This window comes from Lepidochelys kempii, chromosome 4 (genome assembly GCF_965140265.1).
Source record: "Lepidochelys kempii isolate rLepKem1 chromosome 4, rLepKem1.hap2, whole genome shotgun sequence".
Classification (NCBI taxonomy): domain Eukaryota; kingdom Metazoa; phylum Chordata; order Testudines; family Cheloniidae; genus Lepidochelys; species Lepidochelys kempii.
Genome location: NC_133259.1, coordinates 34,253,431 through 34,274,164, shown reverse-complemented (window position 1 = coordinate 34,274,164; position 20,734 = coordinate 34,253,431). Strand labels below are relative to the sequence as shown.

The 20,734-nt window shown below is 41.1% G+C and overlaps 1 protein-coding gene across 3 annotated transcripts in view; it reads right to left on the bottom strand.

The window, feature by feature from the left end:
* The window catches only part of ANK2 (ankyrin 2), a 572,992-nt gene that overhangs the window by 515,327 nt on the left and 36,931 nt on the right, over positions 1 to 20,734 (bottom strand). Inside the window, exon 1 of one of the 3 annotated variants that reach the window (XM_073340928.1) lies at positions 3,696 to 3,739. The exons of the other annotated variants lie outside the window; for them this stretch is intronic. The gene's annotated coding sequence lies outside the window, so the exon portion shown is untranslated. Of the gene's footprint in view, positions 1 to 3,695; positions 3,740 to 20,734 lie in introns of those variants that run through there. 3 annotated transcript variants of the gene reach the window in all.

Sequence of the window (20,734 nt, the reverse complement as noted above, 5' to 3'; positions counted from 1 at the left end):
GACATGGCAATGAACTCAGGTTAGTAGTTCAAGTTCAACCCCATGCTCCCCCATAGGCAAGGCACTATAGGCACTTACAGGGATCAGTTTCCCCCACACCTACCTAGGGTTGCCAGGGGTTCAGTTTTCAACCGCAATGCCTGATTGAAAAGGGACCCTGGCGGCTCCGGTCAGCACCATTGACTGGGCTGTTAAAAATCCAGTCGGTGGCACAGCAGGCTCCTTGCCTGCCATGGCTTCATGCAGCTCCCGGAAGCAGCGGCATGTCCCCACTCCGGCTCCTAGGTATAGAGGCAGCCAGGAGGCTCCATGTGCTACCCCTGCCTCAAATGCCAGGTCCGCAGCTCCCATTGGCCGGGAACTGTGACCAATGGGAGCTGTGGGGGTGGCACCTGCAGACAGGGCAGCGTGCAGAGCCTCCTGGCCGCGCCTCCGCGTAGGAGCCGGAGAGGGGACATGCCACCGCTTCCGGGAGCTCCTTGAGGTAAGCGCTGCCCACAGCCTGCACCCCTGCTCTCAATCTCTCCTATTGAATCTGTTCCACTGTGCTTAAACAACTAAATAGTAGTGGTGCCAAAGAGAGAGCAAGGCAGAGGAGGGGGATTGAACGCAGGTCTTTTACATCCCAGGTGAGTGCCCTACTAATCTAAAGCTCATAAGGAAGTCACCCACTTCCTCCTCCTCCATTCAATTCAACCCAAACCAGTTTTTTTAAACAATTTTTTTGAATGGCCAGCAAACCAAAAATATCAATTATCCATTCTGTCCTACTCCCGAGTCCCAGGCTACCACCCTAACCACAGGATCATCCTTCCACTCCCAGACTCACTCAGCTAACTTATTGACAGTAATAAACAGTAGCATCTGGCTCTCATGTGAGCTGATTTGTACAACAGGGCAATCTATATCTTTAGTCTCCTTCAGACATTTAGATGGATGGAATGTGCGCCTAGTGTGTTACAACAACCCTGAAATGCTTTTGGCTCTGACTGGGAACACATTAGCATTAACTTAAATCTGCTGCTTTGTTTACTACATGAGATATCTGCTTGTGTTTTATGACTAAATGGTATCAGTTAAAGAGACTCAAACATTGTACACAGCAATATACAGTATGTGACAAAAGCTATCCACTGTAGACAAAACCAAATGGGCATCAATTTACATTTACACTTCAAAATCATGTATTTGTTTTCAGAACCATGAGAGAGTCATTATGCACAACAACAGTGACCTTAAAAAATTTCAGGTTTCAAAGTAACAGCCGTGTTAGTCTGTATTCGCAAAAAGAAAAGGAGTACTTGTGGCACCTTAGAGACTAATCAATTTATTTGAGCATAAGCTTTCATGAGCTACAGCTCACTTCATCGGATGCATACTGTGGAAAATACAGAAGATGTTTTTATACACACAAACTATGAAAAAATGGGTGTTTATCACTACAAAAGGTTTTCTCTCCCCCCACTCCACTCTCCTGCTGGTAACAGCTTATCTAAAGTGATCACTCTCCTTACAATGTGTATGATAATCAAAGTGGGCCATTTCCAGCACTTGGATTTGTGCTGGAAATGGCCCACCTTGATTATCATACACATTGTAAGGAGAGGTTTCAGAGTAACAGCCGTGTTAGTCTGTATTCGCAAAAAGAAAAGGAGTACTTGTGGCACCTTAGAGACTAACCAATTTATTTGAGCATAAGCAGGAGAGTAGGGTGTGGGGGGGGGAAGGGCTTAAGAGGCTTTTGATCAGGCCCTCTATCACCATCACTGAACAGACTACTAATACCAGGTTATCTTTTGAAATCACATTACATTTACTAGAGGGCACTGCAATTCTGTTCACTCATCTGAATGGTTAAGAAAATATGGGGGATGAAGAGAAGTAAACATGACCGAACATAAGTGATTAAAAAAATGTAACACAAAAGCTACCTGAACATAGCTTAGCAAAAGAAATGCAGTTTAGCAAAGAACTTTTTAAAATATCTGTTTTTCTGCAGCATACAATACTGTATCAACCTGCTCTTTCAACATGTGCTAACAGTAAAAGTGAATCATCCCACAAAAACAATACAATAGAACATGACTGTAAACATCTTCTAAGCAGCCATTATTTGTAACCGAAGCGGGATCCAAGTATTAAGGCCTCCTCCATACCTCAGCTATAAAGATCAAACACATGCATCTGCCCTAGGAAAACAAAATCGGAAACAGCTAAAATATTTTTGCCCAGTTTCCCATAATAAAATTACTTGTAATAATTTGAGTTTAATATGTACTTTGGTGTGGTTTATTTCTCTGAAACATTTCCCCCCACAGAATAAGCAACTAAAAATACATCAGATACTTTAGCACAACTGAGACTGTTTCAGGGGAGATAAAGAAGTAATATTGGTGATTTCCGTTTTCCTGTGAAAAGCATAAAACCAGAGCCAAAGCAAGGTAACTACAATCTGGATTTGTAAACAGCTGAAACACCCAAGAACCCTATTTAATACTCCTTACTCATACTTCACTCAGATAAAATTCAGCAGTGCCCTACACCTGTGATTCTCTGACTAATCATTTCTAGCAAAAAGTATGGTTACCTTAATTCAATAGCTCACCACTAAAAAAGGTCAGTTACTAACTGATCTTCATTATCTTGATAAGAAAGTGGAATCAGGGGTGGAGTCACCTCATAATAGTCTATTGTTCTGCACTGCTCGAAAACAATCTTATGGAGAGCAGCCGCTTTCTACCCCAAAACACATGTTTATATGGGGAGGAAGAAATAAAACTCCCTACTAACCTGTACACAAGAATCTTTTGGGTTGGGGGCCTTTTAGAAATCATGCAGGATTTTATTAATAAACCTCCCAATGTGTCTTTTCAAAAGCTCATTCTTCTTATCCTTTTAAAAACACTTCCGTAGAAAGGCAGTTGCAGCTTGGGGCAAAACTCACTTTCAAACCATTGCCTTCAAATAAAAATGGAAATTTACTTTCTGATGCCCCCAAGCAATAGGGGAAATCTTTTATTTTAGATATCTTTTCCCAAAAGGCAGATTTCCTGTTCTCTCTGAAGAACACTGGTTACAGTCCTCCTACCCTTCTCTGCAGCTCTGCATTTCAATAGTTTTCACACAATATAACACAGACTCTAGGGTTTCTACTAACAACCCTACAACTGTTCTGGACAGAGGAAGGGTCTGGGCAACACATACACATACATTTTTCTTTCTCAGTAACACATTTTAGAGACTCTTACCTCCCCACCCCCCAACTCTCTCCCCTCCACCCCACAAGAAAACTACCAGTCATTTCGCCACGACCTCTAAGACACAAATCCAAATATCCTATCACTGTTTCTTGCAAGAGACAACACTGCTTTTTTGCAAGGAAACCTCCAAAGAGAAGAGAATCATTAAGTCCATTCAAGACTAGTTTGGAAATCTGAAATAAATCAAGAACAGTCATAATTCTGCACCCAACTACAACAGCAAGTACAGAGCAAAGCAGCCGTGAGCCTGTGGTACATGGATGTTACAAACATTAGTGATAAGGATGAGGATCTGTCTGCATCAATTCCTGCAGTTTGCAAATCCACTGGTAACACACAGCACTTCCCTGCTGCAAGTCACAAAAGGAATTCAGCTAAGGAGCCTCAACCCCCTACAGCATCCCTGTCGTAGAACGATACAATACAGCCACTCACAGCCAACACCAGGCTCTCTCCCTCCCTGCACAGGGGACAAGTCAGTGAGCCTCCAAGCTTTGCTGCAAACTGATGTCTCTTCTAGCTCGAACAGACTTTCCGATTACAGCCTTTTGACTGTAATCCATGTGCTTGCTGCTGGCCAGTGCCTATAGCCCACACAGCACCACATGATCACTACGACAATATTAGAGCCTCCTGGTAGGGTTGCCAACCTCCAGGACTCCCCTGGAGTCTCCAGGAATTAAAGATTAATCTTTAATTAAAGATATCATGTGATGAAAACTCCAGGAATACGTCCAACCAAAACTGACAACCCCACCTCCTGAATGCTCCAAGCCATCTGCCCACAAGAACTTGCTCTGCTCAGTTGCATTTAGATTCCTGGGCATCACAGCTGGTAGGTAACACGGGCTCTGAATGAGTTTGTACAGATTCTTCCAGGGATTGCTGATCCCCCTTGGGAGTGTAACAAACAGCATGACTCTACAGTTCCTTTGATGTCAGGAATTTACCATTCTGGTGGGAGATAGACGCCCCTGGCTAGCAGGAGCCCAGGGGACCAACAGCAGTGGCAGGGAATATGTGAAGCCCTTCACAGAGCACTGGACCTGGACCCAACGGGTGGCAATCCCCAGATGAAGCACTACCCTTCCCCCAGCCAGATGAGCTGAGGGAGGCAGACGTTCTTGACCTGAAGCCTCCCCAGGGAGCACAGTTATTTCACAGCCGCTGTAACTATCATGTGACAAGCATCACTCTACTTGCATGTTACTCCCCTTCCCTGTGCCAGCCTTGGCAGCCTTCTCTATGTACAGTATAAGCTCCTTGAGACAGGGACCACCTCTTACTGTCAACCACTTAGCACACTGGGGCCTCTGGATGCCAGGGTCATACGAATAATCACCACCACTATGTGACCAGGAGCACCTGGAGCTTCTCTTTCCTGACTGACGTGTAAAGTAGACACAAGGCGATGATTTCAGGAATGTACATGTAGTTTCATATGCAAACAACCTCCAACACAAAATCACCATCCTTAAAGAAAAACTGAAACAAAATTACAGTGGTAATGTTTTTGCTGCAAAAAGGAGCCTCTGGAGGAAAGCAGCTGCTTCAGAATTACGAGGAAAACTGCTAGTCCAGGTGGCCAGCTGAGAAGGGAGACTTTTAGTTTTGTTAAAACGATTGAGAACCCAATGCACTACTTCATTTTATGGCAGTGCAACTCCACTGAAATCAGTGGAGTTGCACTTGTGTAAAACTGGAATAACGAAGGTCCATTATCTATAAACTTGCTTCTGGTGGGCACTATTGGAGGAGAATGAGGGGTTTTTTTGAATGAGAGAAGAAAGAGTGTGGTGGCTTGACAACATGGCCAGAGGGGTGGGAAGGGGCAGAATGGAAAAATCCACAGCAACAGCAGTTGAAGGAAATAAATGGAAGGGTCAAAGCTGGCATAGCTGATAAAACAAAATATGTGAGTAGATTATGCTTCTTAGACCGCATTGCCTTGCCAGATCCCCTTGGGCCTATTTGATTTCTTTCGGGTACAAGATGTAAAGTTGACTTGAGACTTACTGAACAATAACATCAAGGATTTTTACACACACACAGAGTAGTAAGCTCTAAGATCTGAATGGTGTCCCAGCATAGTCTCAGAGTATGGGCATGTTTGCTGGGATCCATCTGTGACTGGACACTCTTGCTGTAAGATAAGAGAGGATGTATGCACAACACAGCACAGTCTGGCAAACAGTAAGAGATTCATTTGACAGCTGTGGTCATGGAAACTGTACACAAGAATATCATAGTAACCAAAGCACCTCAGGTAAATTGAAAGTTCTTTTTCTGTTGACTTTTTTTGTCCTAAATTAAATGGGTAAAAACTAATGAAAAAGCAGGAGAGTGTTTGGTACTTCATTCCTATGGATGGAGCAATATGTTAAAGACAAAAACAAATAAACCCACACACTTTAAAGGGGAAAGCTAGGTTCTGTTACCCTTAAAATCATCCTGCTAAAAGGCCAATGGGAGTTTTGCCATTGATTTCAGAGGGAGCTGGTTCAGAATCTTTGAGTAATATGTATATATGTTCCAGATGATTTTATTGCCCCAAGGCTTTAGCATGCGCATCGACAGGGGTTAGGATAGCATTAATTCCAAGTAGAAAATACAAATTATGAATAACATTGTATGAACAGTAAAAATATGTACAAGGTGATGACTTGCTACTTTTTGAAATACTTTAACCAAATTCTAAGGTATGCACTCGATTGCATGGTGAAATTCAAATACTGCAGGCTGGGTCTGGCCAAACTACAAAATATTATTGAAGTAGGTATTCTGACGTAAATCTGGATAGCATTTCTGATGAGATCCCCTACAAAATCCTTGATACCATTAAAAAGTACCTTTGGAACTATTTATTAAATATCTATGTTAAAATGTAATTGCAATCTGTGGTTTAATATATTTTTTAAATATATATGGACTGTGAAAATACATACTGTAATTTGCCTAGATTATCACAAAGCAAGCATAATAGATACTTAAGAATAAACTAGTTTAAACCCTCCTCTCACATTTTTAGCATAGCAAGTTCAGATGCCATCTGTAGTCTACAAGGAAGGTTAATCTTATAAAGAGGCTTTGAATGGAGTCCTTTCAATGTTGGTAACTCTTTGCAATGGAAATTTTGTAATGCCTTGCTGCAAGTTCACATTTGTCCAATAAGCTTTAGTGAGAACTGAGTTTATAAAGGATTAGAGGACCAAGTTTAATAAAAGGCAGAAACTAATTTGAGTGTCTGCATGGATTATTTGGAGACCACATTCTGGCCCAGTTCTGTCTCGGGGCCTTATTCAAAGTAAGAGTGTCTTTCCATTGATTTCAATAGGTGTTGAGGCCAGGACCTTAAATCCACACGTGGTACACCTACTGAAATCAGTGCCTGTCTCAGGTAGACCTACTAAGCTATTTGACCCTTCACAGTACATGTGCAGATTGCTCCTTTCCTTCCTCATTTCTCAGAAATAAGGGAACACCAAAGAATAAACCAGCGCAAACCGTTGTAGGATATTGGCTAAGGAATAAGAAAAGGAGTACTTGTGGCACCTTGCATCCAAAGAAGTGAGCTGTAGCTCACGAAAGCTCATGCTCAAATAAATTGGTTAGTCTCTAAGGTGCCACAAGTACTCCTTTTCTTTTTGCGAATACAGACTAACACGGCTGTTACTCTGAAACCGGCTAAGGAATAAAAACTTGTAAATAAAAAAATGTAAGTCAGCAAAACACAGACAGTATTCTCTATAGATGCCTAGGAACACAGCACTGTGTTGTGATTCAGAGAAAATGCCAATAGCACTTCTACGTAGTAATAGACAATTCAATGCGGCCTTAACATTAGAGTAGTAAGACTCTCGTCATTATAGTGTTCTTCACTGTAACAACATCTAAGAGTGAAATGAATTTGATGTTTTCTTCAAGTGAAAATTTACAGGAAGACTAGAAAAGCAACTCTACATAAAGGAACCAATCCTGTAGTCCTTGCACGTTGCATACTGGGCCCTTAATTGTTATAACCATACTGGATTTGGAGGTTTTAGTGGGGAAGTATTACCCCAAAAATTGAGAAACTGACAGAAGGTGGGATATTATAACGTATTATTAAAAGGAAAAGGACAATAATTAGTATGCAGAAATATATAAAAGGATATAAGGAGATTATACTGGGACACTGCACATCAGCGCATGCTTTCACTTGCCAGTCAAGGGGTATTTGGATCTAGGGGGTTTTCATTTTGACATAGTTCTAATGATCATGCTAAATATCAACCCAATTAAATAAAAAACAACAAAAATAAATACAGTTATGGCTGCTGGAGTTTATGCATAGTTGTTATACAGACCCCTTCTTGAATGAAACCTTGAGGTTCTGTGGGAGAAGATAGATAAGTGAACATGGTTTGCCCCAACTTAACAACATGACTGATATTTCCCGTCGTGGATTTAAAATCACTTAGTTTGACTTCAGAATATATTATAGACTCCAGTACTGTTTATGCAGCTTGGGAAAGCATGAGTATTTGGGAGCTTGCTATGCAAAACATGCACAAGCAAGACAAGTGAGGAAACCTAGAAAATGTCTATAATGGAACCTCTTATTTGTTTCTCCCCATTCCTGCTCCCATTTTTTCTGATGCATCTAAAAATCACTTTTTTCAATCATTGCGAATGAAATCAATAATGCTTTTAGCTGTATAGAGTAAAAACAAAGTTGATCCTGATTCAACTTCCTTGCACAGCCAAAGTTCCCACTGAGTTCAGTGAGTGCCAAAGGAATGCTGGATCATGCTCAAAATGGCAATGTCATAATCCAGTCGTACCACAATGGAGGTAGGTGTAGGTGGTGATATTGTAACAGTTCCCAAGGAACCTGCAGGCTGTCAAAGTGTATTTTATGTGAGAGTGTTGGGCAAGCAGCTATCTTCTCTCTTTTTTTTTTTTTTTTTTTTTTGCTTAAAGAGAAAGCAAGCCATTATGCTTATCTTACTATTAGAGTTGTTCCTCCAGACTTGGTTGAGTGATAGTTGCAGACTCATCATCAGATTAATCCAGTTTGACTATGGGTGTGTCGTTTCATTGAAATTAGTGGAGCTACGCAAGTATGAAACTACAGTAATGGAGCAGTGAGTTGGGTCCTATGTATTTTCAAAAGTGATACAGTAAGATTCAGGTCAGCATCAGAGATGAAAAATCAGAATGTTATCTAAACATAACTGGTTTCAAAGGGGATATTTGTATTAGCTGAACTTTAAACAGACGTAACAATGAAAAACTATTCTAAGATTTCTTAATGAGTGAAAAAGGCAAAAAAGGGGGAAAAATCAATATTAAGAATAGACAGAAGAGACACAATCTGCTTCTTCAGACAAGAATAGTACTATGGGGATTTCGCCATAAAACTAGAGGTTTGTTTTTCTAAGCAGCAAACAAAACGTCAGGTCAGAATGCCTTTTCCCACAACAACACCTGCTGAGGGAGCTCAAGGAGAGGACAACTCTACCAGAGTCCCTCGTGGAGTGACTCCCATATTGTCACATAAGGGAAGGTTTGTCCCTACTCTGCAGAATGAGCCACGGCAGGATTCCAAACATTAATTTGGCCAGGTGCCTCCATAATGGCTCTGTGCCCTTGATGGCCCTCATGCCTCTGTTCCTTAGAGCATGTTACCCAATAGAAACAAATTCCTTTACCAGTGACTTCCCCTATGCACAGCTGCCTCCAAGGTCCCTCTTAAAGGGGTATTCCCACCCATGGAGGAGGACTTCCTTTTGAAAGATAATAGATTCCCAGGCTGCACTATGTTCCTGAAGGAGCTTCCATGGGATTGGAAGGAGAATGATATATGTTTATCCATTCATTCAATGTGTGCCTGTCCATTGTGACCCACCTAATAAAATGCTACCAACTCCCCCAAACCAAGCCTGTACCCTTTCTTCCCTCAATAGATACAAACGCCATGCACAATGTCTTGGGAAGGAGGGCGGAAATGGTGCAACCAAGTTGAACCTCTTCCTTTCTACATGGGATTCTACGGTAAGTCTCACAGGACAATGATCTGGACCACTATAAAGAGAGAGAGTTACCAAGCACTGTCTTTGCTGGTTAAAGTGATAACTAAATGATCACTAAGTGATCCTGTATTTCTGAACAGTCTCGTTGCCACGTCTCTTTTTACAAAATTTATTAAAGAATGTAACCTTATTTTCAGCACAGAGAGAATGAAGTTCTCTGGTATTTGTTAATTTCTGGCACTATGATTTTTTTTATTATTATTACAGTTCTGTGCAGCTCTACTTTGTATTTTGGACATAATTAGGAAATGTGCTCCATAGTGTTCAGGCACCAGCATGAGGCAAGGACATTCCAGCCGAGGGTTTTCCAAGAATCAAGACAGTAACCAGGAGCCTTCTAAGGAATCCAGTGATCCAGTGAGGAACTCCAAACACAGCAAGTAGCTTTAATCAATCTCAGAAAAGCAGCAGACCAATAAAATTCTGATTGCAACGTACACAGCTCCACACAGGATAGACTGATGCAGTGTATGGTTTCTTTGCCTTACTGAATCAAGCAAAAGTTAAAGAGATTAACAAATTTTGACCAAAGATCAGTCATTCTATTTTAATTATTGTTAAAATGTTCTGATGCAATTTGGAAGTGGGAGCTATCATGTTCTGTTACCCTAGAAAATGATAGGAAACAGAAAAAGGGAAATGAAATTTTATACCAGTTCATTGCAGTCCTGCTTTTTCCCCAGAACTCCAGTTACCAAAAGTTGATTAATATCACTTAGGATTACACTGAATCTTCACTCCTACACACAGATCTCCTTGGAGGGAAGTTCTGGATTTTAAGAACTCCATATTTTCTGAAGGTTTCAAATGCCACTGCCCGTAAAGATCTTCATAAAAACTAGAATTTTACTGAATACCTCTTCCTCTTGGGCTGGTGGGGATTGGAGGGGGAGTTTTCTGGGGCAGGAATCTGCAGATGCTGAAGCCATGCAGTAAAGATGGAGGGAAAGGTTATAGCATCTACAGCTTGTGTTTGTTTTCCATTTCCTATAGTTTTTAAAGCACTCTGCTCAGCTTATTTAAGAGCTAAACTGTATTTTGTAATATGAGCTTCTTATTAGTGTACCAATAATAAAAAAAGCAAATATCACTATCATTGTGTGTTCTGGATCCTTTAATGAGATTGTCCTTGATGGGAGATATGAAGACATTTATTTCCTGTCAGCCTGACTCACACTAATGGACTATCAAACTGCAGTTTTTCCACTCGCTCTTAATGACTTGTTGCAATGGAGATGGGTGCTTAGTGCACAGCAATGCCATCTTCTGGCATGGTTCCTGTGAGAAAGGGAACATGCTGAATGCAATTAAAAGAAAGCTCCTTTTCTGTGAAAACAGAAACTTGAGCTACACAATAAATCTCAGATTTTTCCCTTTCCACTACACACACTACTGGACTGTGATTGTTCAAGGGACTGAACTAAAAGAGAGAGGGAGCACAGACAGTGAACTGGAACAGCAAACTCACTCACGCGTCTCTTACTGATGTATTTAGTGTGTCTCTAAGTGTGGAGACTGCGGATGATTCATACATAAACACTCACAAATAAATCACTGGGGTGAAATTCTTGCTGGCATGGATGCCCTCCACACCATGTACGGTTCACATTGAGGGCAGAGCATGAACTTAGGGGTGGAGGACAGGGCAGCTGAGTGGAACTATCACGGCACACGTCTGTGCACTGTGCATCAGCAAACATGCTTGACATGTCTAGTTTTTAAATTTAATACACACTTATTTAATATGAAGAATGTGTGTTCCCAGGGGGAAAAAAAAGAGAAAAAGCAATGTGGGAGAACATATCACGTTCACATGATTTAAATAAAGCACTAGAAGCTTGCAGTTAATTCCAACAATTCTGTCCCCATATTCCCGGCCCATCTTATTAAGGGGTACACTGAACAGGGCCTCCAGAGTTGACAGTGATGTTCTGCCCAGGTTGCATCCAGAATTTGCAAGGCCCACCTGCACTACACCTTGGAGTGCTCAAGCGTACAGACCAGTAAGAATGAATATGGAACTGGTCAGTTCTTAAAGTGCAGTTCTACACTGAAAAGTAACTCCAGAAAACATGGCATCATGGGATTCCATGTTTATTTTATTTCAGTGATTTTTGTATTGAATGACAATCTGATGTTTTACAAAGATGCCAACCCTGCATACTCAGCCTGAGCTCAGAGTGTCTTGGTTCTTTTCTATTCACACCTCATCACCAGTAATAATGATTCCACAGGCCAAATAGCGCTATGGCTACACTAGAGAGCTTACAGCGGTGCTGCTGTAAATCTCTAGTGTAACCACTCTAAGCCAACGGGAGAGAGCTCTCCTGTCGACTTAATTAATCCATCCCCAACGAGTGACAGCAACTATGACATAGTGCTTAGGTCGGTGTAACTTATGTCACTCAGGAGAGTGGCTTATTCATATCCCTGAGTGGCATAAGTTATACCAACATAAGTGGTAGTCTAGATATAGGCATAGTTAAAACTAAACTTAGGGGGGAAGGAGAGATGATAATGGATGACATCAAGAAGGCTGAGGTGCTTAATGTCAATTTTGCTTCAGTCTTTACTAAAAAGGTTAATGGTGATCAGATACTCAAAACAAAACAAGGGGAAAGGAACCCAAGATAAAATAGGGAAATAACAGTTTAAAGAATATTTAGATAAGTTAGATATATTCAAGTTGGCAGGGCTTGATGAAATGCATCCTTGGGTACTTAAGGAATCAGCTGAAGCAATCTCAGAATGGTTAGCAATTATCTTTGAGAATTCATGGAACATGCAGTATTTGGTAACATATACAAACTGTAAATCATTTACCTTTCTGAAATTTTTGTTTGTTCTTTATGAAAATTAACAAAACATCAACTCACAAAAAACACTTAGCTTTTATATGGTGCTAGTCAGCCTTAGACTGTAAAGCACTTCACAAAGAAGCTCTAATACCAAAACGAAACTTTTATGGTCCTTCGGCGCTATCAGGGATAAAAACCAGTGGAAGTGTATGTTTGTCAATGAAGTCAGCTAATCTGCTTCTCAACACACCAAGTGAACGTATATGTTCTGTGTCACTTCCACACAGTTACTCTTCAGAGCAAAGTTGCACTTTAAGAACCTAAATAGGCATCTAGGATTTTTTTTAAAAAAAGTCACAGGACCTACCAGGTTAATAAATAATGTTTTGCTTCCATTTTATTTTCCAGCATACCTTTCCCCATCCCCATTCTTTTTTCCAATTTATCTTCTGCTTTTCTCTTCTCTCCCTACCCATGTTTCTTTTGTTTAATACAGAAAAATCCCTAGGCTTTTTCGTAAGCACTCTGTAGAAGATATCGAGGAAACTTTCCTCGCCTCTTGCTTCTGGGCTTGAATACTGGATATGTTCAAACTGCAACCCACATCACCCATGCCTGCCTCTACTCCCCACCCCAGTTCTTGTAGACTGCAGCAATCAGTTTTGTACTGTCCATGCTGCTGGCTGGCTGTGCAGCTACAGGCTTGTAACAGAGAGAGAGAGCTATTCAATGTCACCAACTCCTGTGATTTTATCATGAATATCATGAGTGCCTGTCTCAAAGCCTGAGCTGCTGGAATCATATTACCTGAGAATCTCAGCTTTCATTAAAAAGGTAAGTTTCTAGCCTGCATGGCTGAGGAGAAAAGCATGAAAACAAGAAGCTATAAAAGTCAGAAAAGAGAAGACAAATAATTACAATAAAAATATTTTCAAAATATAATGATTTTTGAATGCACGGGGTTAGCAATACTGTTCACGCTAGTGCTGGAAGTCCTAGGTCCCACTAAGGCCAACAATTACACCTATCCATCCGAAATTGTGTGTAATGCTGAGCAATGACAGTCAGATGTCTGCTGCTGGTGCAATATGCAGGTCCAAGATTGAGTACGGAGAGCAAGAAGAGATGTACTTGTTCCGTCATAATGCACAAGTCAGGCCTCGTGAAAGCATTCCAAAACCATCTCCCTTCACTCTAAAGATTTGGGCTCCAGTAATGCTCCTTTGCAAATGGCTAGTGTTTCCCTCCCAAAGAACTGTGGCATGCTGGCCCCTTCTGAATCCCAAATCTTCCTGTTTGGGCTCCCGTGATGGGTGCTCACAGAGGTTAAGAGGTTTTGTTTAATTCTTTTAATTTACATGCACCTCTCAGATCAAAAAAGTTCCATTTCCACAGGCGAGATGGTGCCCTGTCTCAGACAGTTGTGTCCCATGAGGCTGTAACCTGGGAGAAACTCACTTGCCATTTTAAGCACTTAAAGGGTTATCAGAAACAGGAAGAAGTTACAAAAACAGTTTCCCCTCAAACAAATCATTTAAAGTAGAATTGCTTCCGTAATTTGAATGACAACACGATTCACATCTGGAGGCACCCTCTCTGTGTTCCTGTCTAACTGAAATCCATTGCTTAGTTGTCTGCTGCATGAACACTGAGATAAACCAGTTTGTATTTACTGAATGAAAGTTCTTCAGACCTCAGTTTTTTGGGGAGTAGTGAAGGGCAAGGGTGAACAAACAACCTGTTTAAATGAAAGTAATGAAAAAACACAAAGCAAGTGCAGGTCCAAAACTATACTAGACTCAATCCTGCAGCCCTTATACATATAAAACTCCAACTGACTTCAGTGTAGTTAGACACGCATAAGGGCTGCAGGATAGGGCCCATAATATGGAACCTTTCCCAGCATTCCAGTGGGAGTTCTTTATTTATTGTTGAAAGGTTCATAGTAGCTCTTACTATATAACGCGTCTCATCCCATTTTATTAAGTGCTAACTGAACTAAAAAGTTAGGGTGTGATTATGGCAATTGAGTACATTATCTGGGGTACAGCTAGGTGTATCATTAATTAACAATTTTTTCAATGAATTACAACTCATTTTCTGTTCACAGATTGTCTGCCAGTGATCACAATTACTATTTGATCATTAGTTCCTCAAATAATTCTAGGTCTGAAGTCTTTTATGAATAGTTTATCATCAATATTCTGGACTGGAAGTCTGAAGTCTGGGGGAGCGGTTATTAGACCCCACAGGTCACGTGCCATATTTCTGTCTTCTGATTAGATTAGATAGTTCTTAGAGTCAGGTTTCCTGTAGGAAAACTAGGCAGTGGAGAGAGAGGACGCTGCTTCCAGGAAGCCGCCTGAGGTCAGCGCTGCCCAGAGCCCGCACCTCTCATCCCCTCCTGAACCCCACCCCTTGCCCTGACCCCCCTCCTGAACTCTGAACCCCTTGGCCCCAGCCTGGAACCCCCTCCTGCACCTCAAACCCTTCATCCCCAACCAGACCCCTCACCCCAACCCCTACCCCAGTCCGGAGTCCCCTCCTTCACCCTGAACCCTTCATTTCTGGCCCCACCCCAGAGCCCACACCCCCAGCCCATAGCCCATACCCCCTCCCACATCTCAGCCCACAGCTCATACCCTTTCGCACTCCCCAACCCCCTGCCTCAGCCTGGAGCCCCCTCTCAGACTCTGAACCCCTTGGCCCCAGCCCCCACCCTGGAACCTTTTCCTGCATCCCAAACCCCTCACCCCCTCCCACACCCGAACCCCCTGCCCCAGCCCGGTGAAAATGAGTGAGTGAGCAACAGAGGGAGGGGGAATGGAATGAGCGGGCAGGGCCTTGGAGAAGGGGTGGGGCTTCGGGGAAGAGGTGTTCGGTTTTCTGCAATTAGAAAGTTGGCAACCCAGCTAATAGCTGTGACACTATTTTAATATCTCAGGATCATTTTCAGAGTGCTCTGCTTATAACAGATTTTGATGGTTTCAAATGGACTCCCATATCAGTGCACTATATACGAAAGTGTGTAGTAATTGTAAGTAAATGAGATTTAAAAGCATTTAGGGCCAGATGCACAATTTCCGCAGCTCAGAAGCAGAATGTATTTTTTCCTACTGAAAAGCTAAGCTCTTCAGAGACTCCCTGACTGCATGAACAAACCTAATCTTATCCATATGCCAGAGGGTTCCTCATGCAGTAGAGCTGCCTATCTAACAATAGACCATTCCTTTGTATACGAAAAGATTTGGAGATGTCATGGAACATAGAATCGATTATGTATTAGTACATGTGTACACTGCATAGCTGAAATTTAGGTTAAAAGCTGTGCCTTATAAGTACGTACATTGCTAGGTTTGACCGAGCTGAATTATATGACTTCTTGATGTTCATGCGTCTGATAGAAGCACTTGATCAGACCTCTGCTGCGGTGTTCAAATGACTCATGAGGCAGCCAATAATTCAAATGAGGTAATCTTGGGATGACAATCCAAGAGTTACCGTCTCACACCACATGCACAGATTGTCATCATGCCCTTTACAGTGTTCTGACAATGTAATCAAGCAGTGTCTATGAGAAGTGACTTTCTAAAACCATTTTTGATCACTAAAAAAAAATCAATCATCCATTAACCTTCAATGTTTTTCTGTACTCAAAGCTTTAAAGAATCAGGCTTCCCTGTTGCATCCTTAATTAGAAATGTCCTATCTGGAGCTTGCATTTCAGTTAGCAGCTGACAGACCTGCTGCTCTTTCTTCACTTACCAGAGGTAGTTTTGACACTCAATATGCTCAAACTTCTGTTTGGCACAGAGGATCAAGAGCAGCTGAGCAGAGTGGCTGTCAGGTACAACAGAGCATTACTGTACATCCCTTGTTTCACAGGTTAGTCCTTCTGCCTGACAGAAAATCAGGACTGATGACACTTCATCTCAAATATAGAAGCAAACTGTTATTTGTTTTTTTCTTATTAAAACAGCTACTACTCCACCAACTATCTTTAAAAATAAATTCTACTTTTTGCATTTTCTATTATTTGTAGTACACTTTAAGCTTCAAAGCAAAAATGGTTTTCTCACCAGTTTTACCTTGCATTATTTTTTACAGTTGGAAAATTCTAAGGATTAAACTGAGGCAAAGCTAACTTCATCTGTGACCTAAAGTGGCAGGTTCCTCTCTGCTAATGGCCCTGCACCTGCAGGCTCTATTCACTGCAGTTGTTGGTACTGATCCCATCACTTTGGGTCAGATTCCTTTTAATATATTTTAAGAGGAAGATTTTCAAAAGCTCCTAAGAAATGTAGGAGAACAAGCTCTACTGACATTCCAATAGTATTTGTGCATCTGTGTCTCTTAGGTGCTTTTGAAAAACTCCCTCTAAAGTCCTGGCTCCTTCACTAGTGAGCCAATCTTAATCTGAACACACATCTCCCAGACTCAAAGCCTTGCACAGCAACACTCTGCCCCCTATTCCTGGGAATTGTGGATTTCCAAAAGCAAAGCCAACAACCAATAAGTATTTCAAATCCAGAAAACATTCACTCCATTTTAAAGTACATCAGATTGTACTTAACAGCTTCCCCTTTAGATCGTTTTTTCTTTGTTCTTGGTGGCTCTGTACTTTAAACTCATGTCTTTTCAGGACTCACCATTTACCTATTCACAAAATATTCCACCTCTTCCCTCAAAACAACGGAAAGGAACCATAAGGATATGAATCATTCAAGAACCATTTATCATCATTATTCCACTACTCCTCACTTTGGTCATCTGTGGTTTTTCAAGAACCATTTATCATCATTATTCCACTACTCCTCACTTTGGTCATCTGTGGTTTTTCAAACCAGTATCTTAAGTGCTAAAGAGCATGAACCACTATTGCTTGAGCTAAAGAGGTGTAACTCCCTTAGCTGGGATCTGTAAGTAGACTGATAGCCTCATATTCACCAGTATATGGGCAAATCAAGACCCACATTTTGCTAGTGGGGATTACAATTACTACGTCCAGTCTGTCTCTCCTGTCCTCAACAAAACTGATTTTATTTTTTCTCCAGCTAATTAGTGTGCAAGTTTATATAGCCTTGGTCCCAGTTTTAATAATTTACAAATTGGTTGTGACTCTTCTAATACATTCAACAGGTGCCAACAAGCCTTTCCACTTAATCTGAAGTTGGGGTGTGATCTTGATTGTTTCTACAGATTTTGTTCTAAATAAACCCACATGTTTAGAATTAAACTCCCCATTTACTGTTTGCTGGAACGGTCTCTCAACACTACTTTAATTACAACACCACTGGTTTATTATTTTATTGTGGAAACAATGAAGATAGCTAGGAAAAGGGCTGTCTGGGGTAGTCAAAGGCCAAAAATAAAGGCACTTAATGAAAAGTTAATCCTCACTATCGGACAGCAAAGGGGCTGCTACAGAGTTCCTGACTGCCATTCTGATCTGAAATAATTTGTGAGCGGGAGATTTACAAAAAGCTCTTAAGGATTTTTTTTCAACCTCACTTTGATCCTTCCCCTATTGGCCAGTATGCATTTAACAATACTCTTTCCTAAAATAAGGACTTTGGGGCCACACAAGGCTACCACTGGCAATCATTAACAGGAGCGGAGTGGGGATAAAAATCATGTTCAATATTTAAATATGTATTGTCCAAGGAAGGCCTCGATATGGTTCTAGTGAGTAATTTTGGAAATCATAGATCATAATACGCCAAATTTAGTCTCAATGATAAAATACACTGAAAGCCTCAATTAATAATCCTAAAAGCTATAACAGAAGGGAGAACAACAGTGAAGTTTTTATCTTGTTTTAAGTGATTTGTGAACCTCAACAAGTTTCAGAGGTTTGATTCAGATAACCATACAAAACTTCAAAAATGTATTCAAAAAGGGTATCTGGACTCCTCTGGGATGATGAGGCAAAGAAAATGTATAGAAAACTGTGGTTTCCCAAGATAAAAAAAAAAACCACAAAAACTGCCTTTCTGAGCAATTTAATACATAAAATTTTGACCTCATCTGAAACCTGGAAGTGCAGAGTTGCTTGATAACGGATGAGTGAGTAGAAAAGTTAACCAAATTCAAAGATTAATTCATACGTTGGGAAAGGGCTCATTTCCTTTCTGCAGCATAAGGCCCATTTGTGAAGTCATTGCTCAGGCTAAACACCTAGGACCAGATTGTGACCTCCTTGCCTGTGCTGAAGAGGACTACCTGAGGAGTAAAGTGGTACTAAGTGTGAGGAAAGGTATTATAATCTGGCCTCTAATGAAGAAGATAGTTTGGCCTGAGGATGGACTATAGAAATGGATCTATATTTAGAGCTGATTGAAAATTTACTTACAATTTTTTCCTGCTATAGAAAATGCTTTTTGATCCAAATGAAAATGTCTATCAAAAATTTCAGTAGAAAATTTTAATTTTTAGGTGAAAAATTTTGGAATGAAACATTTTGAATTTTTTTTTCAGTAAACAATTTTATTTCATTTCAACGGGGGGGGGTAATACTTCTTTCACATTTTTATTCTCTCCACCCCCACTTGCTTGCTTTTCCAGAGGAAAAAAGTAAAACTGTGATAGAAAGTGTTTGTTTTCCCATTTCAACAAAACTTTTAATCAACCCCTGCCAAAATCATGCAAAATTTCAAACCAAATGATAAAAGTTCATTTATTTCAAATAAAAATGTTTAATAAATAATACTGATTCTTCCCCATCAGCTCTGTCTGTATTCCTTACCATTTTGCTCCTGAATCCATTCTAACAAAGCTATCAAAAAAAATCAGATCACATTTATTTTTAACTTAATAAGTAACACATTGTAGAGAAATTCCTTTTTCTCTAATTCCAAATACACTTGTGGAGGAATATAAAAATAAAACTAAGTAGTGTGTTTTAACGAAGTGAAAACCATTCTCAATATCATGCTTTTTTTCTTTGCTCACAATCTGAAATATTTCCAAGTCAGAATCTTTGATTTGTCAAGCTAGAAATCAAATATGCATCAGGAACTAAAGATCCCTTTCTCTATATAAAAATGTTTAATGTATTGTTTAATCTGATCATCATTTCTTTGGGCCCTACCATCCTCTAGTCTTGCTGACAAGAACCGAAATCAGAAAACCTAAACAGATCAGAAAATCTGCTCCTTTAGCCAAATTTCTGTGGTTTTGGGGGCAGTAAAGTGTTAGCTGAGACAATATAACATTATTCTTCCTCCAATTCAACAGAAGTCCCTACACACATTGTGGGACAGAGTATGTAGCTGAGCTAGTAAGAGTTGGTGAACCCAGGAAGCTGTGCTATTTTCAGTCACGTCTTTAATATGCAGCATTAAATTTACACAAATATAATAACATTATCACCACTAGAAGGAGCTCTTATACTAAGCTAAGGCACCAGAGTTCTCACGCCTATGGTCAGTGGACCTTTAGTGGACTGGACAGCTGGCTGGTAACATCAAAAGGAGACTGTGTAAATACCTTAAAAAGAACAAAGCACTAAAGACAGTTAAACACAAATACTTTCCTAATATTACCATGCCATGGAAGCAATTGCTGACACTGTCACTAGTGTTATGGGAGCGGAGGTGGTGCACGGGGTCATCAATAGGCAAGAATATGCCCATGCGTAGGGCCCTACCAAATTCACGGGCATGAAAAAAGCGTCACAGACCGTGAAATCTCTTTTCCACTCCTGAAATTTTCATCTTTTGTGTGCTTTTACCCTATACAATACAGATTTCACAGGGAGACCAGCATTTCTCAAACGGGGGTCCTAACCCAAAAGGGAGTTGCAGGGGGATTGCAAGGTTTTTTTTCTGGGGGTTGCGGTATTACCACCCTTACTTCTGCACTGCCTTCAGAACGTGGCAGCCAGAGAGTGGTGGCTGTTGGCCAGGTGCCTAGCTCTGAAGGCAGCACCCCTCCAGCAGCAGCACAGAAGTAAGGGTGACAATACCATACCATACCACCCTTACTTCTGTTCTGCTGCCTTCAGAGCTGGGCCAGAGAGTGGTGGCTGCTGACCTAGGGCCCAGCTCTGAAGGCAGCGGCACAGAAGTAAGGGTGGCAATATCATACCATGCCATCCTTATGTCTGCACCGCTGCTGGTGGTGGCTCTGCCTTCAGAGCTGGGTTCCCGGCCAGCAGCCGTCCCTCTCCAGCTGCCCAGATCTGAAGGCAGCGCCGCCGCCAGCAGCAGTGCAGAAGTAAGGGTAGCGGTAACACACACACCCCCTACAATAACCTTGTGACCCCACCACAACTCTTTTTGGGTCAGGACCCCTACAATTACACCACCATGAAAATTCAGATTTAAATAGCTGAAATCATGAAACTTACTATTTTTAAAATCCTGTGACCATGAAATTGACCAAAATGGACTGTGAATTTGGTAGGACCCTATCCAGGAGACAATTTATGTATGAAATTTGTAGTCTGCACTGTAAAAGTATCTGAGAGTCCCAGTAACAAAACATTACTTTACACTACTTTTTATTACAAGCAGAACCAGAGAAGAACCTATCTCCACAGAGGCATCCCTGTGCAAACCTCTGTAGATTCTCTCATATTCCTGAGAGAACTGCTTTGCCA